Genomic DNA, 25,313 nt, shown 5'->3' with positions numbered 1-25,313 from the left:
TCTGAGTATGTTGTCTAGCAGCACCATATCACCAGGTAACATTCTGAGGATGTTGTCTAGCAGCACCATATCACCAGGTAACATTTTGAGGATGTTGTCTAGCAGCACCATATCACCAGGTAACATTCTGAGTATGTTGTCTAACAGCACCATATCACCAGGTAACATTCTTAGTATGTTGTCTATCACTAACAGCACCATATCACCAGGTAACATTCTGAGGATGTTGTCTAGCAGCACCATATCACCAGGTAACATCCTGAGGATGTGGTCTAGCAGCACCATATCACCAAGTAACATTCTGAGAATGTTGTCTAGCAGCACCATATCACCAGGTAACATTCTGAGTATGTTGTGTAGCAGCACCATATCACCAGGTAACATTCTGAGGATGTTGTCTAGCAGCACCATATCACCAGGTAACATTCTGAGGATGTTGTCTAGCAGCACCATATCACCAGGTAACATTCTGAGTATGTTGTCTAACAGCACCATATCACCAGGTAACATTCTTAGTATATTGTCTATCACTAACAGCACCATATCACCAGGTAACATTCTGAGGATGTTGTCTAGCAGCACCATATCACCAAGTAACATTCTGAGGATGTTGTCTAGCAGCACCATATCACCAGGTAACATTCTGAGTATGTTGTGTAGCAGCACCATATCACCAGGTAACATTCTGAGGATGTTGTCTAGCAGCACCATATCACCAGGTAACATCCAGAGGATGTTGTCTATCACTATCAGCACCATATCACCAGGTAACATTCTGAGTATGTTGTCTAGCAGCACCATATCACCAGGTAACATTCTGAGTATGTTGTCTATCACTAACAGCACCATATCACAGGTAACATTCTGAGTATGTTGTCTAGCAGCACCATGTCACCAGGTAACATTCTGAGGATGTTGTCTAGCAGCACCATATCACCAGGTAACATTTTGAGGATGTTGTCTAGCAGCACCATATCACCAGGTAACATTCTGAGTATGTTGTCTAACAGCACCATATCACCAGGTAACATTCTTAGTATGTTGTCTATCACTAACAGCACCATATCACCAGGTAACATTCTGAGGATGTTGTCTAGCAGCACCATATCACCAGGTAACATCCTGAGGATGTGTCTAGCAGCACCATATCACCAAGTAACATTCTGAGGATGTTGTCTAGCAGCACCATATCACCAGGTAACATTCTGAGTATGTTGTGTAGCAGCACCATATCACCAGGTAACATTCTGAGGATGTTGTCTAGCAGCACCATATCACCAGGTAACATTCTGAGGATGTTGTCTATCACTATCAGCACCATATCACCAGGTAACATTCTGAGTATGTTGTCTAGCAGCACCATATCACCAGGTAACATTCTGAGGATGTTGTCTAGCAGCACCATATCACCAGGTAACATTCTGAGGATGTTGTCTAGCAGCACCATATCACCAGGTAACATTCTGAGGATGTTGTCTAGCAGCACCATATCACCAGGTAACATTCTGAGTATGTTGTCTAACAGCACCATATCACCAGGTAACATTCTGAGGATGTTGTCTAACAGCACCATATCACCAGGTAACATTCTGAGGATGTTGTCTAACAGCACCATATCACCAGGTAACATTCTTAGTATATTGTCTATCACTAACAGCACCATATCACCAGGTAACATTCTGAGGATGTTGTCTAGCAGCACCATATCACCAAGTAACATTCTGAGGATGTTGTCTAGCAGCACCATATCACCAGGTAACATTCTGAGTATGTTGTGTAGCAGCACCATATCACCAGGTAACATTCTGAGGATGTTGTCTAGCAGCACCATATCACCAGGTAACATTCTGAGGATGTTGTCTATCACTATCAGCACCATATCACCAGGTAACATTCTGAGGATGTTGTCTAGCAGCACCATATCACCAGGTAACATTCTGAGGACGTTGTCTAGCAGCACCATATCACCAGGTAACATTCTGAGGATGTTGTCTAGCAGCACCATATCACCAGGTAACATTCTGAGGATGTTGTCTAGCAGCACCATATCACCAGGTAACATTCTGAGGATGTTGTCTAGCAGCACCATATCACCAAGTAACATTCTGAGGATGTTGTCTAGCAGCATCATATCACCAGGTAACATTCTGAGGATGTTGTCTAGCAGCACCATATCACCAGGTAACATTCTGAGTATGTTGTCTAACAGCACCATATCACCAGGTAACATTCTGAGGATGTTGTCTAGCAGCATCATATCACCAGGTAACATTCTGAGGATGTTGTCTAGCAGCACCATATCACCAGGTAACATTCTGATTCTGAATAGAGTGCCATTTCAGACACAATCCAATACCCTTAAGCACAATACTAAAACAATGTGACCTGGGGTTGACCTTTCCCCACCCTCTCACCTTGACCAATAAACCAGTCAGCCACAGAGTGCATCCCAACAAGCACACATTATACAACACCACCTTTATTACTAATACCCCTGGGCCCAGACACACTAACCACCTCTATTACTAATACCCCTGGGCCCAGACACACTAACCACCTCTATTACTATTACCCCTGGGCCCAGACACACTAACCACCTCTATTACTATTACCTCTGGGCCCAGACACGCTAACCACCTCTATTACTAATACCCCTGGGCCCAGACACACTAACCACCTCTATTACTAATACCCCTGGGCCCAGACACACTAACCACCTCTAATACTATTACCCCTGGGCCCAGACACACTAACCACCTCTATAACTATTACCCCTGGGCCCAGACACTATTACCCCTGGGCCCAGACACACTAACCACCTCTATAACTATTACCCCTGGGCCCAGACACATTAACCACCTCTATAACTATTACCCCTGGGCCCAGACACACCAACCACCTCTATAACTATTACCCCTGGGCCCAGACACACTAACCACCTCTATTACTATTACCCCTGGGCCCAGACACATTAACAACCTCTATTACAGAGACACTTTTACTTCTTACATCACTGGGGTGTAATTCACAGGATGTTCTTGCCTCGACTGTCTCTCGGATCAACAATTACATTGCCAGGTTTCCCAGCCCTGCAAGCAAACACACGTCAGCCAGCCAGCCAGTCAACCAACCAGTCAGCCAGCCAGTCAACCAGACAGACAGACAAACAGCCAGCCAGCCATCCAATCAGCCTCACACGCTTGGACCAGAACTAGAAATGCTTGCTAAGCGGCAGAACAAAGTCTCCACGGTCAACCGGGAGAAAAGAGGGGCGGACGGAGGGGGCAGATCATCAACGACTAGACATGGGAACTCTGAGGCATGGGTCTGGGTTGGACAGGGCTGGCTGAAGGACAGGTTGTAGTGTATTAGGGTCAGTCTACATGTTATAATGTATCAGAATCTGTGTACAGGTTATTTTGTATGAGAGGTGTGGGAAGGAGAGAGACGGAGGGAGGGAGAGAGACGAAGGGAGGGAGAGAGATGGAGGGAGGGAGAGAGATGGAGGGAAGGAGAGAGACGGAGGGAGGGAGGGAGAGAGACAGAGGGAGGGAGAAAGAGAGACAGAGGGAGGGAGAGAGACGGAGGGAGGGAGGGAGGGAGGGAGGGAGAGAGAGAGACAGAGGGAGGGAGAGAGACGGAGGGAGGGAGCGAGACGGAGGGAGGGAGAGAGACGAAGGGAGGGAGAGAGACGAAGGGAGGGAGAGAGACGGAGGGAGGGAGAGAGACGGAGGGAGGGAGAGAGACGAAGGGAGGGAGAGAGACGGAGGGTTTTAAACGTTCAGCAATTTTATAGGATGAGTGTCTAGTCTAGTCAGTCGGGAGCAAACAGAGGAGAATGCGTTTGACAGGTTGGTACGAATTAACAGCCTACAGGAGGAGAGGTATTCAGCCCCTGTCCACTCAGAATGGCTGGGCTCAGACTGACAGCCCTGCTGTTACTCAGGGCCGGTTGAAGGCAAAAGTGACATAAGCGTTCACTTAGGGCCTCCGGCCTTTGCCCACGAATACAAAAAACAAAACAATTTTCTATTTATAAAATTTTGGGGGGGGGACTAATTCGAGGTTCAAACTTACTGTTGAGAGTAAGAATAGTAGAATAGACCAGGTGCAATTTTGACATGTGGTTGTTCATCAGCAGTTTTTCTCTTGTCATGTCAGTCACTGACAGTCCCTCAATTAGCCATGTCAGCTAACACTTTTTTAGATTGGTAGTTAGTCTAGCCAACTATCTAGTAATCATGGCTGAATACCGACCGGGCACGAAGGGCAAGTGCCCAGAGGCCCTGACCTCTGGGGGGGGGGGGCCCCCATTGATTTTGTTACTCATGCTCACTCAGATATCAAAATAGCATGGCATAGTAAGTCATTACAAAATGCATAGAATTGAGAGAAATTAGCTTGAAAAACTTTTTTCTCTCTCTCTGTCCCATGGGAATATGAGTAGAATTGCATAAAATGTGCAGTAAAATTCCAAAGTTTTCTGTCCATCCAATGGCAAAATGTTTAGAATTGTGAAAAACTTGCTTTAAAGATCCAGTCCAGACATTTTTTTTTACATTTCAATATCAAATATTTTATGAGGAACAATTACGTACCTTACAGTGATTGTTTAAACTAAAATGGTCCAAAAGAAACACAAGTAGGATCTTAGCACATTTCTCGAGCAATAAGTTAGCTAGGATTGTCTGGTAGTGGTTTGAGTTTTGAGGTGAAAACAGATCATTAGCTGTTATTGGCAGAGAGGTTTACAACTGTCTGTCTTATTGGTCTATCGACTAATCTGTCACCATGGAAGACCAAAACTCCATCCCAATAAAAAAACAAGCTGAAATCTCTGGTGTTTTTTTCCAAACAGCTCTTACACTAAAAGGGCATTATCATCATATTCACAATTTCCCAGTATTATTACAACCTCATAGTGTGGAAATATATAAATAAAACTCAGGAAAATCTCATTTTTAGCTGCACTGGGCCTTTAAAAATGCAAAAAAATTTCTACGCCCCATGGCAAAATGAGTAGAAACGCAGGACATTAACTTTAAAACTAAAATGTCTCTCCCCCGTTAAGAGGGGGGCCACTAAAATGTTCTGTCATGAGGTGGGGGGCCCCCCAATCAAATCCCCGATAGGGCCGCGAAAAAGGCTAGAGCCGGCCCTGCTATAATTCTTCCTGTTTTCCTGTAGCACATTTTTCCAGAACCATCTTGGTGAACTTTCACACTCTGATAATCCTGCTAAAGAAAGCATTTACTGTTTTGTCTGTCTCCGTCTCTGCCTTTAGTGTTGACCGGGTATTCTTGGCTAACTGACACAAACAGACTTCTGTAACTGCAGTAGGTTTGGTATCCGCTAAGTCAACAGGCTCCGGACCCACCCTACGATGGGACAACCAAATTATGTAAAGTTGCTGTCTGGCCAAAATAAACTCAGCTGCTCCCAGAATGCTCAGAGGATGTCCCAAATGGCACCCTATTCCCCATTGTAGTGCGCTAAAATAAATACAAATTAAATGATTGTTTGTTTTTTACTTTATTTTTTATCATCTAAGGCCAGGCACCACATCTTATCAGGGTCTTTGCTTTGCTTTGCTCTGGAGGAATTGGCAGTTACAGGTGTTCAGGAGAAACAGGAAAAAGTTTCCTCACATCTCCAGTCAGATGCAAATGTCTTTAATTGTGGTTGAGATTTCGATCAGTCGACTTTCATCAGAGCATATCTCCAATAAACAATAGTGGGATTACCAACAGTGAGATTACCTGGATATATGCTCTGAGATTACCTGGATATATGCTCTGAGATTACCTGGATATATGCTCTGAGGATACCTGGATATATGCTCTGAGATTACCTGGATATATGCTCTGAGATTACCTGGATATATGCTCTGAGATTACCTGGATATATGCTCTGAGATTACCTGGATATATGCTCTGAGATTACCTGGATATATGCTCTGAGATTACCTGGATATATGCTCTGACAAAGGTCGACTGACCGAAAACTCAATGAACGTCTTATTAAACACAATTCAATGAATGTGGATCTGACTGGAGACTTTTTCCTGTTTCTCCAGGTTAGCTTTTTGCCTCCTGAACCTTCACAATTCAGCTCTGGGTGTGCGGTCGATTCTTCCTATTATCTACAAGTTACAGATGTTAAAGAACCCACCCGGCCTCCCCCTGCCGTACTCAGCAGCACCACATTGTTCAAAAATACTGGGGAAAAGGGAGCAAATTGGGATAAAGCCTCAGTCTACTCTCAGGCCTTCCGTCTGGCAGGCTGAGATGGTGCAGGTGGAATGCAGACTGATACATAGCTCTTAATGGAGCATAATCTAATGTACTATGTACAGGTCTTCCTAAGGAGCATGACCCTACTAGGAGATATAATCTGATGTACTCTGTACCGGTCTTCCTAAGGAGCATGACCCCACTAGGAGATATAATCTGGTGTACTCTGTACAGGTCTTCCTAAGGAGCATGACCCTACTAGGAGATATAATCTGATGTACTCTGTACCGGTCTTCCTGTGGAGCATGACCCTACTAGGAGATATAATCTGATGTACTCTGTACAGGTCTTCCTAAGGAGCATGACCCCACTAGGAGATATAATCTGGTGTACTCTGTACAGGTCTTCCTGTGGAGCATGACCCCACTAGGAGATATAATCTGGTGTACTCTGTACCGGTCTTCCTGTGGAGCATGACCCCACTAGGAGATATAATCTGGTGTACTCTGTACAGGTCTTCCTGTGGAGCATGACCCCACTAGGAGATATAATCTGGTGTACTCTGTACCGGTCTTCCTGTGGAGCATGACCCCACTAGGAGATATAATCTAATGTACTCTGTACAGGTCTTCCTGTGGAGCATGACCCCACTAGGAGATATAATCTAATGTACTCTGTACAGGTCTTCCTAAGAAGCATGACCCCACTAGGAGATATAATCTGGTCTACTCTGTACCGGTCTTCCTGTGGAGCATGACCCCACTAGGAGATATAATCTGGTGTACTCTGTACCGGTCTTCCTGTGGAGCATGACCCCACTAGGAGATATAATCTGGTCTACTCTGTACCGGTCTTCCTGTGGAGCATGACCCCACTAGGAGATATAATCTGGTGTACTCTGTACAGGTCTTCCTGTGGAGCATGACACCTGGAGATACGGCAAATATAAATATAAATATATATATATATATATATATATATCAATTTTATGTAACCACTAGTTAATGTAACCACATGTTAATGTAATCACAGGTTAATGTAACCACAAGTTAATGTAACCACAAGTTAATGTAACCATGAGTTAATGTAATCACAGGTTAATGTAACCACAAGTTAATGTAACCACAAGTTAATGTAACCACAAGTCAATGTAACCACAAGTTAATGTAACTACGGGTTAATGTAACCACATGTTAATGTAACAATACGTTAATGTAACCACAGGTTAATGTAACCACATGTTAATGTAACCACAGGTTAATGTAACCACAAGTTAATGTAACCACAAGTCAATGTAACCACAAGTTAATGTAACTACGGGTTAATGTAATCACATGTTAATGTAACCACAAGTCAATGTAACCACAAGTTAATGTAACCACAAGTCAATGTAACCACAAGTTAATGTAACCACAAGTTAATGTAACTACGGGTTAATGTAACCACATGTTAATGTAACAATACGTTAATGTAACCACAGGTTAATGTAACCACATGTTAATGTAACCACAGGTTAATGTAACCACAAGTTAATGTAACCATGAGTTAATGTAACAACAAGTTAATGTAACCATGAGTTAATGTAACCACAAGTCAATGTAACCACAAGTTAATGTAACCACAAGTTAATGTAACTACGGGTTAATGTAACCACATGTTAATGTAACAATACGTTAATGTAACCACAGGTTAATGTAACCACAAGTTAATGTAACAACAAGTTAATGTAACAACAAGTTAATGTAACCATGAGTTAATGTAACAACAAGTTAATGTAACCACAAGTTAATGTAACCACAAGTTAATGTAACAACAAGTTAATGTAACCATGAGTTAATGTAACAACAAGTTAATGTAACCACAAGTTAATGTAACCATGAGTTAATGTAACCACAAGTTAATGTAACCATGAGTTAATGTAACCATGAGTTAATGTAACAACAAGTTAATGTAACCATGAGTTAATGTAACCATGAGTTAATGTAACAACAAGTTAATGTAACCATGAGTTAATGTAACCACAAGTTAATGTAACCATGAGTTAATGTAACCATGAGTTAATGTAACAACAAGTTAATGTAACCATGAGTTAATGTAACCATGAGTTAATGTAACAACAAGTTAATGTAACCATGAGTTAATGTAACAACAAGTTAATGTAACCATGAGTTAATGTAACCATGAGTTAATGTAACCATGAGTTAATGTAACCATGAGTTAATGTAACCACGTGCAGCTTTTGTTGCACAACTGACATTACTAGTAGCTGTGGGCCAGGAACCAGTACACACAGACATTACTAGTAGCTGTGGGCCAGGAACCAGTACACGCAGACATTACTAGTAGCTGTGGGCCAGGAACCAGTACATGCAGACATTACTAGTAGCTGTGGGCCAGGAACCAGTACACGCAGCCATTACTAGTAGCTGTGGGCCAGGAACCAGTACAAACAGACATTTCTAGTAGCTGTGGGCCAGGAACCAGTACACACAGACATTTCTGTATACCTAATAATCACCCAGTTTGTTCGGTCAGTGAGCCAGTCAGCCAGTCAGCCAGTCAGTCAGCCAGTCAGCCAGTCAGTCAGCCATTCCGCCAGTCAGCCAGTCAGCCTGCCAGTCAGCCTGCCAGTCAGTCAGCCATTCCGCCAGTCAGCCAGTCAGTCAGCCAGTCAGTCAGCCATTCCGCCAGTCAGCCAGTCAGCCTGCCAGTCAGTCAGCCATTCCGCCAGTCAGTCAGCCAGTCAGCCAGTCATCAACTATTAGGCGTGTGAGGGCTCCATATGTTCCCAATTACAACCCCAGTAAGCAGTCAGTCAGCCAGCCAGCCAGCCAGTCAGTCAGCCAGTCAGCCTGCCAGTCAGTCAGCCAGTCAGTCAGCCATTCCGCCAGTAAGCCAGTCAGTCAGTCAGCTAGCCAGTCAGCCAGTCAGTCAGTCAGCTAGCCAGTCAGTCAGCCAGTCAGCCTGCCAACCAGCCAGTCAGCCAGTCAGTCAGTCATTCTACCACCAGCCAGCCAGCCAGCCAGCCAGTCTGTACCTCCATATGCTCCCACTTACAACCCTAGCAGTAACGTGTCATTGAGGGCTGAGCTCGGTCGAAACACACCGATCAGAAGGAAACGATGTGTTGCATGCTGGGAGATTGTTAGTCAGACATTATTTTAGCTGTCTGCAACTTAAAATAGATTTTTTTTTTTGTGGGCCTCGAAAGCTTCCTTCCACGATTGGTTAAACAGAGCCGTGCCATAATCCGTGACCACAGAGGGGGCTGGGATGTTGATTACCCTAACCAACCCATACAGACCTCAACCTTGGAATTCAACATGACATCACCAGGCAGCATCTGCCCAGGCTATAACTTCTGAGGTCTCTCTGCAGGCTAATCGTCGGGCGCCCGAGACCCAGACCAAACCAGTCTCTAATTTATTTCTCCCAGAACGGAAAAACAATTAAAAAACAGAGAAGGGACATCCAACGGGCCATGTGATATATTCCTGTCAGTCGTAATGATGGTAGTCATTCCTGTGTGGGTCACAGACCTGTGTTACCAAAGCAACGTTAGCACCAATAGCTGTTAGGCTAATAGATAAGAGAAACACAGTGGTGCGACCAGGGTATCGGGAAACACAGTGGTACGACCAGGGTATCGGGAAACACAGTGGTACGACCAGGGTATCGGGAAACACAGTGGTACGACCAGGGTATCGGGAAACACAGTGGTACGACCAGGGTATCGGGAAACACAGTGGTACGACCAGGGTATCGGGAAACACAGTGGTGCGACCAGGGTATCGGGAAACACAGTGGTACGACCAGGGTATCGGGAAACACAGTGGTACGACCAGGGTATCGGGAAACACAGTGGTGCGACCAGGGTATCGGGAAACACAGTGGTACGACCAGGGTATCGGGAAACACAGTGGTACGACCAGGGTATCGGGAAACACAGTGGTACGACCAGGGTATCGGGAACCACAGTGGTACGACCAGGGTATCGGGAAACACAGTGGTGCGACCAGGGTATTGGGAAACACAGTGGTACGACCAGGGTATCGGGAAACACAGTGGTACGACCAGGGTATCGGGAAACACAGTGGTACGACCAGGGTATCGGGAACCTATTGGGTGGGTCAGATGGTCAATAACATGTCATAGACATTATAACCCAGCCGGGATCCATGTAAAAAGGGAAACTGAATGAGTGAATCGTTGTAATTGCATGAGTCAACGGAACAACAACTGAAGGCCTGTAAACCAAACCTACGGCTACTCATCAAACTCACATACGTCATCAGCAGAAGGATGTTTCTCTCCACCTCCACGTCTAACTGAGTCCGCTAGCTAAGTTTCACAGCAACCAAAACCCCAAAGTGTAAGATTAAGAGCTTTTCCTCCATGATTAGCTTTAATAACAGAATTCACTGAGTTTATCTAAGACAAACTCTCTAGACACTACAGACTCTCACAACCTCAATCCAAATATAGTGACTCTGGTCCAGCCACAGCGTCTCTCGTCCAGCCACAGTGTATTTGGTCCAGCCACATTGTGTTTGGTCCAGCCACAGTGTATTTAGTCCAGCCACATTGTGTTTGGTCCAGCCACAGTGTATTTAGTCCAGCCACATTGTGTTTGGTCTAGCCATAGTGTATTTAGTCCAGCCACATCATCTCTGGTCCAGCCACAATGTATTTAGTCCAGCCACATTGTGTTTGGTCCAGCCACATTGTATTTAGTCCAGCCACATTGTGTTTAGTCCAGCCACAATGTATTTAGTCCAGCCACATTGTGTTTGGTCCAGCCACATTGTGTTTGGTCCAGCCACATTGTATTTAGTCCAGCCACATCATCTCTGGTCCAGCCACAGTGTATTTGGTCCAGCCACATTGTGTTTGGTCCAGCCACATTGTGTTTGGTCCAGCCACAATGTATTTGGTCCAGCCACAGTGTATTTAGTCCAGCCACATCATCTCTGGTCCAGCCATAGTGTATTTAGTCAAGCCACATCATCTCTGGTCCAGCCACAGTGTATTTGGTCCAGCCACATTGTATTTAGTCCAGCCACAGTGTATTTGGTCCAGCCACATTGTGTTTGGTCCAGCCACAGTGTATTTGATCCAGCCACAGTGTATTTGATCCAGCCACAGTGTATTTGATCCAGCCACAGTGTATTTGGTCCAGCCACAGTGTATTTGATCAAGCCACATCATCTCTGGTCCAGCCACAGTGTATTTGGTCCAGCCACAGCGTCACTGTTTCTAACATTGAGGTGTCATAATTGGTAGATCCGGCTTCATGAAGGCTTGAAGAGGTGCTATATTACTGTAGATAATTTCTGTTTAAACAGAAAACATCTAGACGTTGCCTCCTGGGCCTGCTAGCCAGATTATATAAAGAAGCCAGCCAATGAAATCTACAGAATTGGTCCTTACTTCCTGGGTCTAATGAAATTTACAGTAATTATTGCTAACAAAGTGTTATGAAATCTACAGAAATGGTCCTTACTTCCTGGGTCTAATGACATTTACAGTAATTATTGCTAACAAAGTGTTATGAAATCTACAGAAATGGTCCTTACTTCCTGGGTCTAATGAAATTTACAGTAATTATTGCTAACAAAGTGTTATGAAATATTGAGTACTGATACTTACTGCCAGATTCTAATAAAATATACAGTATTGATCCTTACTGCAAGAGTCTACAGTAACGAGTAAACAGCTGCTTCCTCTAATCCGCCTTCAATCTATTTATTTATTATTATTTAACTAGGCTAGTCAGTTTAGAACAAATTCTTATTTATAATGACGGCCTACCCCGGCCGACACTGGGCCAACTGTGCGCCGCTCTATGGGACTCCCAATCACGTCCGGATGTGATACAGCCTGGAGTCGAACCAGGGACTGTGGTGAAGCCTCTAACACTGAGATGCAGTGCCTTAGACCACTGCACCAATCGGGAGCTGACTCTAACTGGACCAGAGACACTGTGGCTGGACCGGAGACGCTGTGGCTGGACCGGAGACGCTGTGGCTGGACCGGAGACGCTGTGGCTGGACCGGAGACGCTGTGGCTGGACCGGAGGCTGTGGCTGGACCGGAGACGCTGTGGCTGGACCGGAGGCTGTGGCTGGACCGGAGACGCTGTGGCTGGACCGGAGACGCTGTGGCTGGAACGGAGACGCTGTGGCTGGAACGGAGAAGCTGTGGCTGGAACGGAGAAGCTGTGGCTGGACCGGAGACGCTGTGGCTGGACCGGAGACGCTGTGGCTGGACCGGAGACGCTGTGGCTGGACCGGAGACGCTGTGGCTGGACCGGAGACGCTGTGGCTGGACCGGAGACGCTGTGGCTGGACCGGAGACGCTGTGGCTGGACCGGAGACGCTGTGGCTGGACCGGAGACGCTGTGGCTGGACCGGAGGCTGTGGCTGGACCGGAGACGCTGTGGCTGGACCGGAGGCTGTGGCTGGACCGGAGACGCTGTGGCTGGACCGGAGACGCTGTGGCTGGACCGGAGACGCTGTGGCTGGACCGGAGACGCTGTGGCTGGACCGGAGACGCTGTGGCTGGACCGGAGACGCTGTGGCTGGATTAAATCATTCCAAGCCACACTAAAAATCTTTAAACCACACTAAACCACTCCAAGCCACACTAAACCACTCTAACCCAGACTAAATCACTCCAAGCCACACTAAATCACTCCAACCAACACTAAATCACTCCAACCCACACTAAATCACTCCAACCAACACTAAATCACCAACTCAAACTAAATCACTCCAACCCACATTAAATTACTCCAACCCAGACTGAATCACTCCAACACACACTAAATAATTTCAGGGGAATAAGGGACTGAAACAAAAGAGGACAACAAGAGTATAAAGCGAGGAGAAGGAGAGAAGGAGAGGAGGAGAAGGAGAGAAGGAGAGAAGGAGAGGAGGAGATTGAGAGGAGGAGGAGAGGAAGACAAGGATAGGTATAGGAGAGGAGGAGGAGGAGAGGAGTAAAGGAGAGGCAAGGGGAATAGGAGAAGGAGAGGAGGAGAAGGAGAGGCAAGGGGAAGAGGAGAAGGACCGAAGGAGAGGAGGAGAAGGAGAAGAGAAGTAGGAGAGGTGGAATTTGAGAGGAGGTGGTGAGGAAGACAAGGATAAGAGAAGTAGGAGAGGAGGAGATTGAGAGGAGGAGGAGAGGAAGACAAGGAGAGGTGTAGGAGAAGGAGAAGGAGAGGAGGAGAAGGAGAGGCAAGGGGAAGAGGAGAAGGAGAGGAGGAGAAGGAGAGGCAAGGGGAAGAGGAGAAGGAGAGGAGGAGAAGGAGAGGCAAGGGGAAGAGGAGAAGGAGAGGAGGAGAAGGAGAGGCAAGGGGAAGAGGAGAAGGAGAGGAGGAGAAGGAGAGGCAAGGGGAAGAGGAGAAGGAGAGGAGGAGAAGGAGAGGCAAGGGGAAGAGGAGAAGGAGAGGAGGAGAAGGAGAGGATGACAAGGAGAAGAGGAGAAGGAGAGGAGGAGAAGGAGAGGATGACAAGGAGAAGAGGAGTAGGAGACGAGGAGAAGCAGAGAAGGAGAGGATGACAAGGAGAAGAGAAGTAGAGGATGAGAATGAGAGGAGGAGGAGGGGAAGGAGAGGAAGCCAAGGAGAGGGCGAGGAGAGGGGAAGGAGAGGAGGGGGAGAGGGGAAGGAGAAGAGCATTTTTATACAGTAAACACACTGCCTCTACAACACCACCACTTAAATGTGATGCCACATACTTCCCATCTGTCATTCAGCACTGGCGTTTGCCACCTGGCTTTGGGACCATGGGAATGCCCTGCTTGTTATTGTGTGAATCATATCATATTTGATGGTTGACTGAAGAATGCCACAAACACAACTAACACCAACAACAAAAACAGAAGGCCAAACACATCTGTTTACAGAGAAGGGGCACTTGAATCAAGGTTGTGGTGATAAGTGACAAAGTTCCAAGAACACCAATTGTAGGCTACGTCTGCCAGCTAAGTTCGATAGCACTAGGCTGGTATTACAGCCCAGAGTCATTATACAACATAGAATGAATGGCTAGCTGGTATACACCATTGAATGTATGGCTGGCTAGTATTACAGCCCAGAGTCATTATACAACATAGAATGAATGGCTGGCTGGTATTACAGCCCAGAGTCATTATACACCATAGAATGAATGGCTGGCTGGTATTACAGCCCAGAGTCATTATACAACATAGAATGAATGGCTAGCTGGTATACACCATAGAATGTATGAGTGGATTTAAGGTGGAGTTTCCTGTGCGAAAGTGTTCATAGAAGGCTGTGTCCCAAAAGGCACCATATATCCTATGAAGTGCACAACTGTTTTGGTTAAAAGTAGTCCACCGTATAGGGAATACACTATATATATACAAAAGTATGTGGACACCCCTTCAAATTAGTGGATTCGGCTATTTCAGCCACACCCATTGCTGACAGGTGTATAAAATCAAACACACAGACATGTAATCTCCATAGACAAACATTGGCAGTTGAATGGCCTGTACTGAAGAGCTCAGTGACTTCAAACGTGTCACCGTCATAGGATGCCACCTTTCCAACAACGCAGTTCATCAAATTTCTGCCCTGCTAGAGCTGCCCCGGTCAACTGTAAGTGCTGTTATTGTAAAGTGGAAACGTCTAGGAGCAACAACGGTTCAGCCGTGAAGTGGTAGGCCACACAAGCTCACAGAACTGGACTGCCGAGTGCTGAAGCGTGTCCTCGGTTGCAACACTCAGTACTGAGTTCCAAACCGCCTCTGGAAGAAACGTCAGCACAATAACTGTTCGTCGGGAGCTTCATGAAATGGGTTTCCATGGCCGAGTAGCCGCACACAAGCCTAAGATCACCATGCTCAATGCCAAGCGTCGGCTGGAGTGGTGTAAAACTCGCCGCCATTGGACTCTGGAGCAGTGGAAACGCATTCTCTGGAGTGATGAATCACGCTTCACCATCTGGCAGTCCGACGGAGGAATCTGGGTTTGGCGGTTGCCAGGAGAACGCCACCTGCCCCAATACATAGTGCCAACTGTAAAGTTTGGTGGAGGAGGAATAATGGTCTGTGGCTGTTTTTCATGGTTCGTGCTAGGCCCCTTAGTTCCAGTGAAGGGAAATCTTAAATCTGACATGATAGAAGACATCGCCATTGGATAGAAGACATCCTCATTGGCCATTATTGAAATCTGACAGGATAGAAGACATCCTCATTGGCCAGTATTGAAATCTGACAGGATAGATGTTTTGGTTGTATTTATACGCCATACCGGACAGATTTCTGCCTGTTTGAATGCCAATAACTCAGAAAACATGAAATGGGAATTGATTGAACATCACTTAGAGACAAAAACAATATAACATAAAAAATGGGTGAACCTTTCCTTTAAGGTCAGGGTTAGGCATTAGTGTTAGCAGTGTGGTTAAGGTTAGGGTTAAGGTTAGGGTTAGCAGTGTGGTTAAGGTTAGGGTAAAGGTTAGGCATTAGGGTTAGCAGTGTGGTTAAGGTTAGGGTAAAGGTTAGGCATTAGGGTTAGCAGTGTGGTTAAGGTTAGGGTTAAGGTTAGGGTTAGCAGTGTGGTTAAGGTTAGGGTAAAGGTTAGGCATTAGGGTTAGCAGTGTGGTTAAGGTTAGGGTTAAGGTTAGGGTTAGCAGTGTGGTTAAGGTTAGGGTAAAGGTTAGGCATTAGGGTTAGCAGTGTGGTTAAGGTTAGGGTTAAGGTTAGGCATTAGGGTAAGCAGTGTGGTTAAGGTTAGGCATTAGGGTTAGCAGTGTGGTTAAGGTTAGGGTTAAGGTTAGGCATTAGGGTTAGCAGTGTGGTTAAGGTTAGGGTTACGGTTAGGCATTAGGGTTAGCAGTGTGGTTAAGGTTAGGGTTAGGGTTAAGCATTAGGGTTAGCAGTGTGGTTAAGGTTAGGGTTAAGGTTAGGCATTAGGGTTAGCAGTGTGGTTAAGGTTAGGGTTAAGGTTAGGCATTAGGGTTAGCAGTGTGGTTAAGGTTAGGGTTAAGGTTAGGCATTAGGGTTAGCAGTGTGGTTAAGGTTAGGGTTAAGGTTAGGGTTAGCAGTGTGGTTAAGGTTAGGGTAAAGGTTAGGCATTAGGGTTAGCAGTGTGGTTAAGGTTAGGGTTAAGGTTAGGCATTAGGGTTAGCAGTGTGGTTAAGGTTAGGGTTAAGGTTAGGCATTAGGGTTAGCAGTGTGGTTAAGGTTAGGGTTAAGGTTAGGCATTAGGGTTAGCAGTGTGGTTAAGGTTAGGGTTAAGGTTAGGCATTAGGGTTAGCAGTGTGGTTAAGGTTAGGGTTAAGGTTAGGCATTAGGGTTAGCAGTGTGGTTAAGGTTAGGGTTAAGGTTAGGCATTAGGGTTAGCAGTGTGGTTAAGGTTAGGGTTAAGGTTAGGCATTAGGGTTAGCAGTGTGGTTAAGGTTAGGGTTAAGGTTAGGTATTAGGGTAAGCAGTGTGGTTAAGGTTAGGGTTAAGGTTAGGCATTATGGTTAGCAGTGTGGTTAAGGTTAGGGTTAGGGTTAGGCATTAGGGTTAGCAGTGTGGTTAAGGTTAGGGTAAAGGTTAGGCATTAGGGTTAGCAGTGTGGTTAAGGTTAGGGTTAAGCATTAGGGTTAGCAGTGTGGTTAAGGTTAGGGTTAAGGTTAGGCATTAGGGTTACCAGTGTGGTTAAGGTTAGGGTTAAGGTTAGGCATTAGGGTTAGCAGTGTGGTTAAGGTTAGGGTTAAGCATTAGGGTTAGCAGTGTGGTTAAGGTTAGGGTAAAGGTTAGGCATTAGGGTTAGCAGTGTGGTTAAGGTTATGGTTAAGGTTAGGCATTAGGGTTAGCAGTGTGGTTACGGTTAGGGTTAAGCATTAGGGTTAGCAGTGTGGTTAAGGTTAGGGTTAAGGTTAGGTATTAGGGTAAGCAGTGTGGTTAAGGTTAGGGTTAAGGTTAGGCATTAGGGTTACCAGTGTGGTTAAGGTTATGGTTAAGGTTAGGCATTAGGGTTAGCAGTGTGGTTACGGTTAGGGTTAAGCATTAGGGTTAGCAGTGTGGTTAAGGTTAGGGTTAAGCATTAGGGTTAGCAGTGTGGTTAAGGTTAGGGTTAAGGTTAGGGTTAAAATCAGATTGTATGACTGTGTGGCTGTGCCAGCTAGTGACCACTCTGCAGAGCTAACTCCAGGGAAAAATTCAGGACAAAAAAATGCCAACCAGCTGCTTTTTACTAAACATTACGTGTTAAATAGTACGTAGTACGATTAGCACACAGTACGTGGTTTAAATCAGTAGTAATACTGTAATGGGATTACATAGTTCCTGTCACAAACTCCACACAGTTGTCACTGACTAGTTGGATATGAATTTCCCACTGAACAAACCATTTCTGTACTTACAGTATTCTTTATAAATTCTTATAAATTCACATACCGCCCCCAACAGATCCAAATATTTACTAAATAAACTAAAGTAAACAATTAAAAATAAATTAAAAGTAACACAATAAAATAACAATAATGAGGCTTTATACAGGGGTTAGTCTGTACATAGCTTCATTATCTATGTCTTGGGTGACTGTAGTCTTTAAACACATTATTGGGCCTTTTTCTGACACCGCCTGGTATAGAGGTCCTGGATGGCAGGAAGCTTGGCCCCAAAGGTTGTATTGGGCCGCATGCACTACCCTCTGTAGCGCCTTACGGTCGGACGCCGAGCAGTTGCCATACCAGACAGTGATGCAACCGGTCAAGATGCTCTCGATGGTGCAGCTGTAGAACTTTTTGAGGATCTGAGGACCCATGCCAAATCTTTTCAGTCTCCTGAGGTGGGAAAGGTGTCGTCGTGCCCTCTTCACAACTGTCTTGGTATGTTTGAACCATGATAGTTTGTTGGTGATGTGGACACCAAGGAACTTGAAACTCTTGACCCGCCGATGTTAATGGTGGCGTTTTCGGTCCTCCTTTTCCTCATCCCTATAGGCTGTCTCATCGTTGTCGGTGATCAGGACTACCACTGTTGTGTCGTCAGCAAACTTAATGATGGTGTTGGAGTCGTGCTTGGCCACGCAGTCGTGGGTGAACAGGGAGTCAAGAGGGGACTAAGCTGGCACCCCTGAGGGGCCACAGTGTTGAGGGTCAGTGTGGCGGAGGTGTTGTTACCTATCCTTACCACCTGGGGGGCGTCCCGACAGGAAGTCCAGAATCTAGTTGCAGAGGGAGCTGTCCAGTCTTGGGTTCACGAGCTTGGTGACGAGCTTGGAGAGCTCTACGGTGTTGAACGCTGAGCTGTAGTCGATGAACAACATTCTAACATAGGTATTCCTCTTGTTCAGGTTGGAGTGCAATTGAGATTGCATCATGTGTAGATCTGTTGGGGCGGTATGCAAATTGGAGTGGGTCTAGGGTGTCTGGGATGATGTAATGATTTAATGTGAACCATGACTTTCAAATCACTTCATGATTACATATGTGAGTGCTACAGGGTGGTAGTCATTGTGGTTAGTTCTTGGCAACAGGAATGATGGTGGTGAGGTTGAAACATGTGGGGATTACAGGCTAAGACAAGTAGAGGTTCAAAATGACCTTGATGATGCCTGGCAGCTGTCCTGCGCATGCATTGAGAACGCACCCTGGAATAACCGCCAGCCCAGCGGCCTTGCGAGTGTTGAACAAATTAAAAACCTTACCCACGTCGGCCTGGGAGAGCGAGAGATCACCCAGTCTTCTGGCTCGGCAGGGGTACTCATGCATGGCTCTACGTTGATTTGGTTGAAGCGTGCATAAAATGCACTGACTTCGTCTGGTAGAGAGGCATTATTGTGGACAGATAATGGCTTGGTCTTCTTTTGTCATCCATAATGGACTGCAGGCCCTGACACATTCTTGGAGCGCTGGAGACAATGTAATATAGTTCTACCTTGCTCCTATATTGTCCTTTTGCCTGTTTGATGGCTCTGTGGAGGTTGTAGTTTCACTTTTTATATGCATTCATGTCTTCAGCCGTAACCTCGGGTTGGCTACGATAGCCCTGTGTATGGTAGCTCCGTCCTTTAGTTTGTGATAAGGGCTTTTAATTGGGTAAGTACTGGACCTTCACTTCGCCAATACATTTCCTGATAAGGTCGATGCGTAGGTCTTGGAACATATTCCAGTCAGCACTAGCAAAGCAGTCCTGCAGCATAGCCCCCGCTTCGGAGGACCATTTTTCTACGGAGATCGTCAGATCGTTATTATCAATTGGTCAATAGAACAGGTGGAAGATTTTCCCTTCGTCTTAGTCTCACCAGGACGCCCCAACTCCATCATACCAAATGATAGCGAATACATTTAGTGCAAAAAAAAAAAAAAAAGTTAAGATAATCACCAAAATAATCACAAAATAGCCAAGTTGGATCAGAGCTCGCAAGACACAAAGGTGATATGAACTGAACGTGGTTCCTGACATCATCCTCCTTTCCTTTTCATCCATCTGTCATCCACCCTCTCCAGACATTCTTCACGGTTCATCCATCTGTCATCCACCCACTCCAGACATTCTTCACGGTTCATCCATCTGTCATCCACCCACTCCAGACATTCTTCACGGTTCATCCATCTGTCATCCACCCACTCCAGACATTCTTCACGGTTCATCCATCTGTCATCCACCCACTCCAGACATTCTTCACGGTTCATCCATCTGTCATCCACCCACTCCAGACATTCTTCACGGTTCATCCATATGTCATCCACCCAATCCAGACATTCTTCACAGTTCATCCATCTGTCATCCACCCACTCCAGACATTCTTCACGGTTCATCCATCTGTCATCCACCCACTCCAGACATTCTTCACGGTTCATCCATCTGTCATCCACCCACTCCAGACATTCTTCACGGTTCATCCATCTGTCATCCACCCACTCCAGACATTCTTCACGGTTCATCCATCTGTCATCCACCCACTCCAGACATTCTTCACGGTTCATCCATCTGTCATCCACCCACTCCAGACATTCTTCACGGTTCATCCATCTGTCATCCACCCACTCCAGACATTCTTCACGGTTCATCCATCTGTCATCCACCCACTCCAGACATTCTTCAAGGTTCATCCATCTGTCATCCACCCACTCCAGACATTCTTCACGGTTCATCCATCTGTCATCCACCCACTCCAGACATTCTTCACGGTTCATCCATCTGTCATCCACCCACTCCAGACATTCTTCACGGTTCATCCATCTGTCATCCACCCACTCCAGACATTCTTCACGGTTCATCCATCTGTCATCCACCCACTCCAGACATTCTTCACGGTTCATCCATCTGTCATCCACCCACTCCAGACATTCTTCACGGTTCATCCATCTGTCATCCACCCACTCCAGACATTCTTCACGGTTCATCCATCTGTCATCCACCCACTCCAGACATTCTTCACGGTTCATCCATCTGTCATCCACCCACTCCAGACATTCTTCACGGTTCAACCATCTGTCATCCACCCACTCCAGACATTCTTCACGGTTCATCCATCTGTCATCCACCCACTCCAGACATTCTTCACGGTTCATCCATCTGTCATCCACCCACTCCAGACATTCTTCACGGTTCATCCATCTGTCATCCACCCACTCCAGACATTCTTCACGGTTCATCCATCTGTCATCCACCCACTCCAGACATTCTTCACGGCTCATCCATCTGTCATCCACCCACTCCAGACATTCTTCACGGTTCATCCATCTGTCATCCACCCACTCCAGACATTCTTCACGGTTCATCCATCTGTCATCCACCCACTCCAGACATTCTTCACGGTTCATCCATCTGTCATCCACCCACTCCAGACATTCTTCACGGCTCATCCTCCAGGAGGACAGTGGCTGACACATAGAGTCAGTATCAACATACACCAGACGCTAGTTCATTCTGTTCACGTGGTCCTCTACAGCTGTTCAGCACCCAACATCCTGACAGAGAGTAGAGAGAAGCCGAGAGGACAGAGAGAGTAGAGAGTACATAGAAGACAGAGAGAGTAGAGAGTAGCCTAGAGGACAGAGAGAGTAGACAGAAGCCTAGAGAACAGAGAAAGTAGAGGACAGAGAGAGTAGAGAGTAGCCTAGAGGACAGAGAGAGTAGAGAGTAGCCTAGAGGACAGAGAGAGTAGAGAGTAGCCTAGAGAACAGAGCAAGTAGAGGACATAGAGAGTTGAGAGTAGCCTAGAGAACAGAGAAAGTAGAGGACAGAGAGAGTAGAGAGAAGCCTAATTGACAGAGAGAGTAGAGGACAGAGAGTACATAGAGGACAGAGAGAGTAGAGGACAGAGAGTACATAGAAGACAGATGGACTTTTAAAATGAAAAGCAAATCTACAACTAAAAATGCTTCTTCTTTGTTGATGAAATTTAAAATATAAAAATGAGACCAATCAGCTTTGTCATCGTTTACAGACAAACGCTAGTAAAGGCTCATAGAGTTTTTAATTCCATCGTAAAGCTATCTTTAGCATCGTAAAGCCATCATTAGCATCGTAAAGCTATCTTTAGCATCGTAAAGCTATCTTTAGCATCGTAAAGCTATCTTTAGCATCGTAAAGCCATCATTAGCATCGTAAAGCTATCTTTAGCATCGTAAAGCTATCTTTAGCATCGTAAAGCTATCTTTAGCATCGTGAAGCCATCATTAGCATCGTAAAGCCATCATTAGCATCGTAAAGCCATCATTAGCATCGTGAAGCCATCTTTAAACGTAGACAGCAGCAGCAGAGTGAGTTGGAGATGTGAGCCACACGTTAAATGAGTGGAAAGACTCTTAAGAAAGTGTCAGTGTTTCCAGTAGTGACCCTTCTCGAAGAACAGTGAACACATATATTATTGTCCTGTCCGACACACAGTGTTTACACACAGATATATAATGTTCCATTGAAATATGTGGCAAACTGAAGATGAAAGTGGCAGTGATAGGCCTACGTTATATTTTTGAGCCCAAGCCTTAGACTAATTGCTACTATCAAAAGACAATGTCCACCGTAATAACATATCTTCACTGAAGGAATATTCCTGAGAGATGTATTCTTTCATCAAGCTCTGAAGACTGCGGTGATGCTGGCTCAGCTGAGAGATATATTATTTTATCACGCTCTGAAGACTGTGGTGATGCTGGCTCAGATGAGAGATGTATTATTTCATCAAGCTCTGAAGACTGCGGTGATGCTGGCTCAGATGAGAGATGTATTATTTCATCACGCTCTGAAGACTGTGGTGATGCTGGCTCAGATGAGAGATGTATTATTTCATCAAGCTCTGAAGACTGCGGTGATGCTGGCTCAGATGAGAGATGTATTATTTCATCAAGCTCTGAAGACTGCGGTGATGCTGGCTCAGCTGAGGGATGTATTCTTTCATCAAGCTCTGAAGACTGCGGTGATGCTGGCTCAGATGAGAGATGTATTATTTCATCAAGCTCTGAAGACTGCGGTGATGCTGGCTCAGATGAGAGATGTATTCTTTCATCAAGCTCTGAAGACTGTGGTGATGCTGGCTCAGCTGAGAGATGTATTCTTTCATCAAGCTCTGAAGACTGCGGTGATGCTGGCTCAGCTGAGAGATATATTATTTTATCACGCTCTGAAGACTGTGGTGATGCTGGCTCAGATGAGAGATGTATTCTTTCATCAAGCTCTGAAGACTGCGGTGATGCTGGCTCAGCTGAGAGATGTATTCTTTCATCAAGCTCTGAAGACTGCGGTGATGCTGGCTCAGCTGAGAGATGTATTCTTTCATCAAGCTCTGAAGACTGCGGTGATGCTGGCTCAGCTGAGAGATGTATTCTTTCATCAAGCTCTAAAGACTGCGGTGATGCTGGCTCAGCTGAAGTGTATATTGGAGGGTCTAATTACCCCCTCAAATGATTATCACCCTCTTGATATCCCCATTTCAACGTTCAGTATGCAGCGGGAGAGTGGCTAGGGGATAGGTGGCATAGTGTGTGTGAGAGAGTGAGAGAGTGAGAGAGTGGCTAATAGGTGGCATAGTGTGTGTGAGAGAGTGAGAGAGTGAGAGAGTGAGAGAGAGTGAGAGTGGGAGAGTGAGAGAGTGAGAGAGTGAGAGAGAGGGAGGGCTTCTGGGGGCTGTAGTTTCCCTAGACCTCAGCTCTCTTGGTTGATTTATGTAGTGATAATTCCACATGCAGCCGCTCACAACACCACTGTATTGTTAAGTAGTAATACAGGTCTACATTCAAACACACAGCAGTCATGATGCACAGTCTCACAACACATATGGCTGCAGTTAGGGCTTCTGGTTAAGAGGCTTTAACAAGCAGCAGTGTTTTACAGAAATTATTACGGGGAGTAGACCTAATTGAGTGTCACTGGCATGTTTACTGAGGAAGGTGTTTTCAGTGAATTCCCTAGAGTTCTAACCCTACCCAGTGAGGGGGAGGTGGGATCCCAGCTGCTGTATTAGTGAGGGGGAGGTGGGAACCCAGCTGCTGTAACAGTGAGGAGGAGGTGGGAACCAAGCTGCTGTAGGAGTGAGGGGGAGGTGGGAACCCAGCTGCTGTAACAGTGAGGAGGAGGTGGGAACCAAGCTGCTGTAGCAGTGAGGAGGAGGTGGGAACCCAGCTGCTGTAGCAGTGAGGAGGAGGTGGGAACCCAGCTGCTGTAGCAGTGAGGGGGAGGTGGGAACCCAGCTGCTGTAGCAGTGAGGAGGAGGTGGGAACCAAGCTGCTGTAGGAGTGAGGGGGAGGTGGGAACCCAGCTGCTGTAGGAGTGATGGGGAGGTGGGAACCCAGCTGCTGTAGGAGTGAGGGGGAGGTGGGAACCCAGCTGCTGTAGGAGTGAGGGGGAGGTGGGAACCCAGCTGCTGTAGGAGTGAGGGGGAGGTGGGAACCCAGCTGCTGTAGGAGTGGGGGGGAGGTGGGAACCCAGCTGCTGTAGGAGTGAGGGGGAGGTGGGAACCCAGCTGCTGTAGCAGTGAGGGGGAGGTGGGAACCCAGCTGCTGTAGCAGTGAGGGGGAGGTGGGAACCCAGCTGCTGTAGCAGTGAGGGGGAGGTGGGAACCCAGCTGCTGTAGCAGTGAGGGGGAGGTGGGAACCCAGCTGCTGTAACAGTGAGGGGGAGGTGGGAACCCAGCTGCTGTAACAGTGAGGGGGACGTGGGAACCCAGCTGCTGTAACAGTGAGGGGGAGGTGGGATTGTATGAAATGCGTTACAAAATTGCAACTTTTTCTTTACGCCCCATGGCAAAATGTTTTGAATTGCAGGAAATTAAATGTAAAACGTAAATGTTTCTCTCCACAGCCTCGAGGTGGGGGGGTCCGCAACCAAATCTCACTTAAAGCTCCCAAAAGGCTAGCATGGCCTGCTATGATGTTATAGGATCAAATGATTAGGTGAGTAGCAATTCAGGGGTGGTGTGGGGGTCAGGGTTGGGGTAACCTCATGACCAGACTTAATTGCTACCAGGCTGGTGGACGAGATTAGGGTTGGTGCAGCCGGAGTGGGGGTTGAACCAGTGATCACTGTGGAAGGGGAGTAAATGCACTGTTACCTGCGCCATAAGGGTCCAGACTCCTAGGCAGATGGTTGTTGTTCAGTCACATACGGAGAGACGTCCGTTTGAATTAGGACTATTCTACTAAATCCAACAGGTTGGCCTTCTCATTCAGTTTTGCAGCACAGCATTATTACAAAAACAGAGATTAACTCAATAATCACAAACTCGTGAGAAAACACACTGAAACTAATACAAGCAAGTGAAACATTTGTTTTTAAACGGTAACAGAAGACTTATTGGCCTGGTAAAAGCGTAACTTTGTCTTATTAGGGTACAATCAGTGCTTAACTTGGGCTGAAATAGGTGCGGTAGTCATTTTCAGCGATGCTTCTGTTTATACGGTATTTAGGTGAAGGAGCTCCACATTGTTTAACTAATATTCTATAAGAAGAACAGGAGTTTGAGCTGTAGATCATTTAATTAAAGCGCTTGTACTCAGCTCCAGCGAGCTCCTTTTGATTTGGATCTTATAACCTTTCCTGTTTAGGGAGATAAAAAAACGGGCGATTTATACATTAAACTTTGTGCGTCAGACACACAGAACAGTCAATA

At 46.0% G+C, this 25,313-nt stretch overlaps 1 protein-coding gene across 3 annotated transcripts in view; it reads right to left on the bottom strand.

Annotated features, from left to right (window-relative positions):
* The window catches only part of LOC139531471 (procollagen-lysine,2-oxoglutarate 5-dioxygenase 2-like), a 175,314-nt gene that overhangs the window by 148,615 nt on the left and 1,386 nt on the right, over nt 1-25,313 (bottom strand). The gene's annotated exons all lie outside the window — the stretch shown is intronic.

Source organism: Salvelinus alpinus, chromosome 10 (genome assembly GCF_045679555.1).
Source record: "Salvelinus alpinus chromosome 10, SLU_Salpinus.1, whole genome shotgun sequence".
Classification (NCBI taxonomy): domain Eukaryota; kingdom Metazoa; phylum Chordata; class Actinopteri; order Salmoniformes; family Salmonidae; genus Salvelinus; species Salvelinus alpinus.
This window is presented reverse-complemented; position numbering and strand designations above follow the sequence as displayed.